The following is a 9,931-nucleotide window of genomic DNA, read 5'->3' as shown; positions in this document are numbered from 1 at the left end:
ACTCTAAGGTGATATATTTTTTCCTTGGACCATCACTGATCCCCTATTATGCAAAACAATGTGTTAGATCTATCAAGATAGATTATGAGAAGTAGAAAAGAGAAAGAAGTAGTAAAAAGAAATATCCACGGACATATTTAGTTAAAAAATATCCTTCTGCAGGGTCGCTACGTTTTGCCATGTCAGAAACAATTTTCCCAATTCCAGAGGAACACATCTAAGATAATATCAAGAAAATTGTGAAATTTACTTCAAATTTGCAACTGTTATACATTTTATATAGTTGGATATACAGTCAACGATAGGGGTTTTAGCTTTTAACAGTATGATTTCTCCAAACAGATTTCTACGGGTATTGGCACTTATGTTCCGCTTGACCATGACGTTATATCTGGGATCTGTGATTCAATGTTCCCAAGAATTATGTTCAACCTTTCAATGTGTCCAGTATACATTAATGACGTTTTCTGCAACAGATTATGATAAGTTCGAATTGAGTTTTGAACCGTTCGGCTGTAAGTACTGTCTCATACCTTATATAGATTTTAATGCATGCAATTTCTAGCAACGTTTTCAAAGCCTTGGTTAATTTAGTACTTATGACAGCATTTTAACCGAGTAGCATATACACTGAAAGTTTTCCGATGATATATACATATGTATATCAGTCTTCTTAATACCAGCACTATTTTGTAGTCTGGAAGACATGTTATTGATACGACAGTGGAATATCGTTGACCATTGGTTTAGGGATCTTATTATGTCCCAATATAGAAGACTCTATGAGGAATTGATATGGGTTCCATAACACAAAATGACAATTATTATACTTTAAGTCCGATATTGAATACGATTTTTCTGAATTAGAATATCTTAAATTTTCTAGTCCAGTGTTTTATGGAAAAGGATCTTTACTCTTAATTGATACTTTATAGGTGCCATACAAAGACAAAGAAGAATTGTTACAATACCTTTTATTTATAATGTCAATTGTCTCAAGGTAGTCTAAACCAACACATTCCATCAATTTTATCACTCAGTGTATGTACGTATACGTAATTTTACCTAAAATATACAACACGTTTGTGGTTGTGTGGTATTGTTGATTTTGTAAAATTTTCAAAGAAATTTTTTTTATGCTGACAATTTTTAGTTTATTACCTTACATTGCAGATATGAAGTCATTTTGTGTTCAGTTTTTATTTTTTTTTTTACTCCTCAATATTTTGGCAATCCAATTGAGGTTTTAAATATTTGTGTATGTATTTGCCTGTGTGTGTGTGAGTTTTTTTATTTCATTACAAATATGGCTTTAATTCGATATTCTTTAGTGCGTTGGTTGTTTGCATTTAGTGCAATTTTGACCATGTAATGACTTAATTAATTTTTATTAATAGTAGCCAAATAATCAATAATATTATGCAAACTTGATAGAGTTTAAATGTCTTTGTCATGTTGTTAGAAGAAGCTATTTAAAAAATTTATCACTTTAAAAAAAAGTTTGAAATTTATTCAGTATATATAAAACCATCAAAGAATTGTAGTATGTTGTATTTTTGGTAAGAGGTTTTTTACATAATGATTGCGCTTTTCATTATTTTATATTTAGATTAAGTTTCTTTGGTTATAAGCAAAATAAAAACTTCAAATACATAATAAAGTATAATATATTAATATTAAAACCATAATTAAATTCAGCTTTTTATAAGTATAAGCTTTTAAATAAAGAGTTACGTGCAGCCAGCAAAATGTGAGCTGTTAAAATTCTCATACAACTTATTCAGGTGCACGATACTTCTAAATGTATATGTATATATGTACATACATACATACATACATACATACATACATACATACATACATACATACATACATACATACATACATACATACATACATACATACATACATACATACATACATACATACATACATACATATATAAACGTTAAAAAATAAGTTATTATAAAATGGGCCAAACTGTAAACATGATCAAGGTTTCGATTGACTCGCGTTTTGTATAAAATATTGTAATTCGTAAGGTTGTACTTTAAAAATGGAAAATTTAAAGATATTTATGTAAAATTTCATAGTTTTATTAGTGTTTGTAAGTGAATTTTGACTTTAAGTAATTTTCTGTATGGAGATTTATATGGGGTCTCAAATATGGTCTGATCATTATGAGTGAATCTTTACAAAGTTAATGATCAAATTCACAAGGAAATTAATAATATTTCCGAAAAAATTAAAAGGAAAGCTGTCGGAGAAGGCTGCCATTGGGGAGACAAGAAAGAGTATTCAAAGAAAATGAAAAAAGTTCCAATTAAACAATGCGAAATTGGAAGCCCATGGGGTCAATGTCGACCAGTATTTCAGAGAATTTTGCATTGCTGCAAAATTCAACCCGAACCTGAACAGCAAGAAGTACATGAGCAAGAAAAATTTAGCAACATAGACGAAAAGTTGCAGCCTTTTTCAAAAGCAAATTCTATTGCAAATGCAACAAATGATTCAAGCGTTTATTGTTGCAAACAAAAACTCTTTATCAATTAAAAATACTAAAACTACTGCGGTCTATGAAAATCTATTCAGTCATTTACATCAACAAACAACTCTATCAGAGAAATTTGCAATAATTAATGCCACAGAAGAACGTGATAAAGATCACAAGAAAGATGTTTAGGTTTTTACTGAGGTCACTGCAGGCGATGAAATTAAGGTCAATGCTTATGATAACGAATTTAAATATGACCCGGATACTAATATTAACAATAAATCCAATAAAGAAGATAAGTATCGTGTTATTGCTGAGGAATACAATAAAAACTTTTAAGGAAGAACCTGTAGATAAAGAAAGTAATAATGATGAGGAAAGTGCCAGTAAAAAATTGGAGCTATCGATGACAAAACTAATGCTAATGAGAAAATGGCCAGTGAAAAATTGTAGCTATCAATAACAAAGCTAATACTGGAGACGCATTTGGAAAATATCATTCTGATGTTAAAAATCATAAAGCCAGACAAGGAATACGAAAACCAAACAGATTGCAATATTGTGATCATGAATTCCAGAATACTTTTGCCGAAATAATGAACTGGTTTAAACCATTTTTATAGACCCAAAAGAAGAGTATTTGGAAAATCGAACTGTAACGTGTGCACAATCTTTACATGCACATACAGACACAGGGTATACAGAGGCATGTTGAGTAAAAAAACTATTTCCCTCTCTTTCGCACAAAACGATTTTAATAATTTTTAAGCTGTATTTTATATACCTCTTCTAACCAAACAATTTCAAACTCAAACAAAAGCTGATTTTTGCCTTTTTAAAATGTCAAAAGTGTCATCTCTGTATAGCTAATTCTACTCAGAATGTGATTATGAGCCGATTGATGTGCTGTAGGATTAGTATTTTTGAGTATTATAAACATCAACGCAAACTTATAATAACCTTCTCATTATATTGGTGTAGAATATAAAAATAACCATGTCTTATTTTTTCGCAATATATTTTGTGTTGTAATTTTCGAGTACTACGTTAACCAAGGATTCTGGGTCCTTATCAAATATGAGTCGATTTAGCTATGTCCGACTGTCCGTCTGTCTGTGTAAAACACGCTCACGATAAAACGAAGCAATAGAATTTAACCAAATTCACCCAAAATGTTCTTAGTTTTCCTAAGTTGTTTGGTACTGAAAATGGGCAAAATCGGTTCACATCGGGAAAAGTTATGAATCAAAATTTTAAACAAACTCGAATTTTTACACATTCTGATGTAATTTTCTCGAAAACTATGCAAGATAATTCCATAAAAAACGGCACACATTCGTTTCCACACAAAAACTTAATTTCTGTGGAAAATCGCCATAATCGGTTCACAATTTCATATACCTCCCATACAAAAGTACATATTCCCGGAAATTTTGTTTTTTGTAAATAACTTCCGTCATAATGCCGATATCTTCACAAAATTTTAGAAATTTAAATTTTATGACAATAGAATTTATTCAGAGGAAACATTTCTTGGATCGGTTCATAATTGGTCATAGCTCCCATACACGGCCCCCCCCCCCCCAAAAATCACTTACACGCGCATAACTCATTACTAAATTAAGATATCGATATAAAATTTGGCACAAGTATTGCTCTTATATGCAGAAATATTACAATGAAAGATTTTTTGGATCGGTCCATAATTGGTCATAGCTCCCATACAAGGTCCCCTCCCGGAAATCACTTAAACGCGCATAACTCATTACTAAATTAAGATATCGATATAAAATTTGGCACAGGTATTGCTCTTACATACAGAAATATTATCATGAAAGATTTTTTCGATCGATCCAAAATTGGTCATAGCTCCCATACAAGGTTACCTCCCGAAAATCACTAAAACGCACAAAATTTATTACTAAATTAAGATATTGATATAAAATTTGGTACATGTATTGCTCTTATATACAGAAATAAGTATTACAATGAAAGTTTTTTTTTTGGATCGGTCCATAATTGGTCATAGCTAATTCATTAATAAATTATGATATCCATATAAAATTTGGTACAAGCATTGTTCTCACATATAGAAATATTACTATGAAATCTTTTTCTAATCGGTCCATAATTGGTCATAGCTCCCATACAAGTTCCCCTCCCGAAAATAACTTAAACGCACATAACTCATTACTAAATTAAGATATCCATTTTAAGTTTGGCACAAATGTTGCTCATATACAGAGAAATAATATTGTGAAATGTTTTTCCGATCGGTCCATAATTGATCATAGCTCCCATATAAGGTCCATTTTAAAAAAACACATACATAGTTCCCTTCCGAAAATCAGAAAAAACGAACATAACTCATAACCAGATATTTATATCCATACATTTATCAAAAATATTGCTCTATACATAAATTTACTATAAAATTGTTTTACGACTGGTCCATATTTGGCCATAGCTCCCATACTGGTTCGAGAAAATCACTTAGATTCACAATATTTATTACTAAGTAATGATATAGATACAGAATTCTGAAATTTTGTCTTTATATATACATAATTGGACATAGCTCCCATACAAAGTCATTTTACGAAAATTTCTTAAACGCACATTACTTATTACCAAACAAAGCTATTGATACATAATTAGGCGAAAATATTAGTTTTGTTTACAAAAATTCTATTTCTCCTATACTAGGTCCAGCCCCTAAAGGCGCTTCAACCGTATTTAAAGAGCATTATCAATTTGTGTTGAACAAAATTTTGTGTAGAACAGAATTATATATGTATTTGTATTTTGAAAATCTCTAAATCTTTCACACATGCATACATGCAAATTGCTAAATTTATAATGTTCAATAAATCTTAGAATTATAATAGATTTAACTTTTTGGGATTTTTCTATTAAAGACATGAGAAAACTTATTTCTACAAATATTTGATCAATTAGAAAAGTTATAACATAGAAGTAGCTGGTGGAGGGTATTTAAGATTCGGCACAGTCGAATATAGCACTCTAACTTGTTAACTTAACCGATTCGATTTTATACATTTATTGTATATGAAACTTTTCGAGAAGGTTCTTAAAAATATGTCAGTCCCTTTAACAAGACCTCAAGTACATGCTCTCAAAAAAAGGATAATCTTATATCTGCCATTATAGATCTGGTTAAATAGTGAATTATACTACTTTTTTTTAAAAGTTTCCTTTCGCTGGGTGATAATATACATATGCATGTATGTATGTCTGGCTTTGTATAAAGGTAATTCTTTTATACCAGGAACAAACAGTTTATATAGAGAAATTAAAATAATAAAAAAAAAATATAAAAAACAAACACGTGAATTAAAAGTATATAAAAAAACAACATGAATGTCGAAAAAAGTGTTAGTTTTGTTCCCTATTCTTACGAACTATAGGAACAAATAAAAAACAAGAATAAAACTTTTTATAGTTTTTATTCTGTTAAGATTTTACTTAAATATCACATTTCGTGACTTAAGTCCGGTAGTGAAATGTTCGTTTTTAGAAGTTTTTTTAGCATATTTTTTTTCGAAAAATAAAAACCTACAAAAGTTTTTATTTAGCAGGAGTGATAATAATAACACTTGTTTTTTACTCATGTGTGTTTTTTATTACAACAGCATGATTTATACAATTTAAATAAATTCGAAAGAGAGATGTTTTAGCAGTTTCATTGTTAGCCTTTGAACTAATTTAGTCTTTTCAGGTCGACTTAGAAATACTGTAGTGTATTAACAGTTTTTATACCCCACACCACTTTAGTGGCGAGGGTATATTGAGTTTGCGCTGATGTTTGTAACATACAAAAATATTCCTCCTATACCCACCAATCGGCTTAAAGTCGTTTCCTGAGTCGGTTAAGTTATGTCCGTCCGTTTGGCTGGCTATCCTTATAAACCTTGTGCGCAAGGCACATGTCGCAATTTTCATGATAATTGGATGAAATTTGGCACACACTCTTTTTTGGCCCAAGGATGAAGCCTATTGAAAATTTATAAAAAAAATTCCATTTATTCTCCTAGCCCCCATACAACTGTAACACCCGAATATGGCCTTTGGGATCATAAGTTAAATGTTCGGGCCTCATACAAACTCCCTTCAGAAAATGACTTGAAGGTCAAAATTCACCTATAAACACAAATAACACTTTTAAATTCTACACAAATAATTTTGATGTAGACGTGAATTCGTCTACCAATGTTTATAAGGATAGGCCCATATTTTCTTCAACTCCCCTTTGAGCCCTCTTGTAAAAAGTTTCTTTTCTTGCCAAAAATAAGTAAAAATATTCTGGAACAAATCAAATGCTAGATTTTTTTAAATAATCCTCATTTTTAACATACTGATTGGTGTAGAGTGTAATATGGTCGCCTAGGGTGACAAACACTCATACAACAATTTCAACATCATTCTCCAGATTTTTTGGCGTAAAAGTTCTCTGCGCTCCAGAAGACAAAACTGATGAGTAATAGCAGTCTGCAAAGTTGTGACGATACTGCACACAGTGCAGCACAAAGCTTTCCTTTGAACTCATTTCTAGAATCCAATAGCTTGAAGTTCAAGGAATTGCAGTCAGATCGGAAAAAATCTACCTTGAGTTTTATAATGACTAAATTCCGCAAGAAACCAATCAGATTTCCTACTAGATGGACACATGCCTCTTTTGTTTGGTGACTTAAACGTGAATCGCTAAATCGCTTCACTAACGATACAAATTGATGAAGCCCCCTTCTGTACCTTGAATGATGACGCCAGATCCCTCGACATAGTAATAGTAAGTATAAATCTGATAAACTACGCAACCTGAAGGACATTAGTTCCTCTAGCCATAATCGATTGTATGGATCGACCCATCAACTTTCTCGTCTTTGAACGACAATATTATATATACCAAAACAGAGCAGATTGGCTCGGCTTCAGCGAATTTACTGATCGCAATAACAATGATATTCCTATCTCACCAACGTACACCGATTAAAGAGTGAATTCTGTGAAACAGCAGCTGATGCTGGTCGACTCTTCATAGTGCGGCACTTCTGAGCCATAAAATATGGTAAATAAAAACAAGCTGAAGATAGTATTGCATGATCCACTTCTATTTATATTATTGACAAAAATCACATTATAAACTCAACCTAATACGTTTAATAACAATACCATATTTACACTAGATTCCTCAGCATCTAACTTATAAAAAGTATTGAAAATTGTAGAAAATATAATATGTTACAGAGTATGCTGTAACTTAAACAGTTGCGACCTTTAAAGTGTTACAAACTTTAAAACAAATTTTATTGTACACCATGTATGGTCACCTCGAGGGATGGTGTAAATAAAAATTATTCTTTGTTACTGGTGCCGGTTTTTTTCCAACATTTTGGTAAAACGTTTTTAACTTTTATATCCGCCATTGTTGTTTTTTTGTTAAGGTGGTTTTTGTAGAATATATTTTTTTTACGATTTTTACAGAAAATAAAACACCGATTGTAATACAAAAATACATAATAATAAAAAAAGACCGAAAACAAAAGAATAACTACTACGAGCTCAGTGTATAAAGTGTGGTAAATCAAAGTCTGAAAAGTCCGTTAAACACTTCTTGTTTTCCACCTGACAGGAATTGGAAAAACTGTTTAATTCGTTTGTTTGTAGTTTCCAATTTTTTCATTGTTGTTGTTGTTGCTGGTTTTTATATTTTATTTATTTTAAAAGTTATTTTCTTTTTATTTATTTAATTTCTCTATGCTAAGGTCGTTCAGCCAGAGTCGGTCATACAATTTGAAGCAATTATCGCACATGATGTAACACGTTAAACACGAAATTGATGGCAAAAGGTGCCGCCGCCATATTGTAGGGATTTCATTTAAAATCCTTGTTTTTTTAACTCGTGTAAAGGAATGAATATTTTTTTTTGTTTTTTTGTATAGAAGGAAAATACATTTAATATTTTTACAAAAGGACGGAGACTCTTTAATCTGTCTTTTATATTTTATTTTACTTGAGTCTATAAAAACTTTTTTTCAATACATAAATATTTTCTTATTTAAGTTTCTAAATGTGAGAACACAGTGGAACATATTAAATTTTATATGGTTTTAAATATTTCGTAATATTTCGTAAACTCTTTTTTTATAATAAATAATATTGTACAATGTTCATGATGGATAAAAACTCTTACTCTTCATATGTGATCTCTTGCAGTGTCATTTACTTGATTTGAAATAAACCGAAATTGTTTGGAACTCGCAGCATACTCTCGCGATCGTATCATTTTATATCGTTTACAATTAAGCATAAAAAGGAAAGATTGAACGCCATCTGGGAATTTACCAATAGATCTGCCGATCATAAACTTGATACAGGAACGTTCTCCAAAAAAAGCACTAATGAATGAAAAAACAAGTATGATTGTCGGGCATAGCCGACTATATGATATGGATTATATAAAAAAGCAATTGATTTGTTTTTTAACTTTATTCCGGAATATTTTTACTAATTTTTGGCAAAAAAGAGATTTTTTACAAGAGGGCTTAAAGGGGAGTATGGGAAAATATGGGCCTATCCTTATAAATGTCTATTTAGAATTTAAAAGTGTTATAGTGTTTATAGGTGAATTTTGTCCTTCAAGACATTTTTTGAAGGGAGTTTGTATGGGGGCGTGATCATTACAAAAATCAGTAATTTCATTAAATGTTCTATAAAACTAAGTTTTGCGACTTTTGTTGACATAATAGAACATTTAACTTAATTATGAGCCCAAAAGCCCTATTCGGGGGTACGGTTGCATGGGGGCTAGGCGAAATAATGGATTGATTTTATCAATTTTAAATAGACTTCGTCCTTGGGCCAAAAAAAGTGTATGTGGCAAATTTCTTCAAATTATCTCGAAAATTGCGACGTGTACCTTGCGCACAAGGTTTACATGTACAGCCAGCCAGACAGACAGATATTATTTAAGGTGGGTGTAGAATCAATATTTTTGGGTGTTATAAACATCAGCGCAATCGCATAACACCCTACCCACTATGGTGGTGTAGGGAATAACTACTAGGTGACTACACTGGTTGTCATGGCGAAGAATTTGTCAATTCGAAATTCGTCAAAAACATGTCTTAGATAAACCTAAATCTCTTTGACAAATATTATAAGGGTTGGTCCATTAGTGACTCTAAGTTCAGAAAATAATTATAGATGCCTTTAAGAAGCATATGTAGCGATGAAATTCGTTATAACCAAAGTAGTTAGTTAGTAAGTTAGTTAGTTAGTTCGTTAGATAGTTAGTTAGTTAGTTAGTTAGTTAGTTAGTTAGTTAGTTAGTTAGTTAGTTAGTTAGTTAGTTAGTTAGTTAGTTAGTTAGTTAGTAAGTTAGTTAGTTAGTTAGTTAGTTAATTAGTTAGTTAGTTA

Source organism: Lucilia cuprina, chromosome 6 (assembly GCF_022045245.1).
Source record: "Lucilia cuprina isolate Lc7/37 chromosome 6, ASM2204524v1, whole genome shotgun sequence".
Lineage (NCBI taxonomy): Eukaryota > Metazoa > Arthropoda > Insecta > Diptera > Calliphoridae > Lucilia > Lucilia cuprina.
This window is presented reverse-complemented; position numbering follows the sequence as displayed.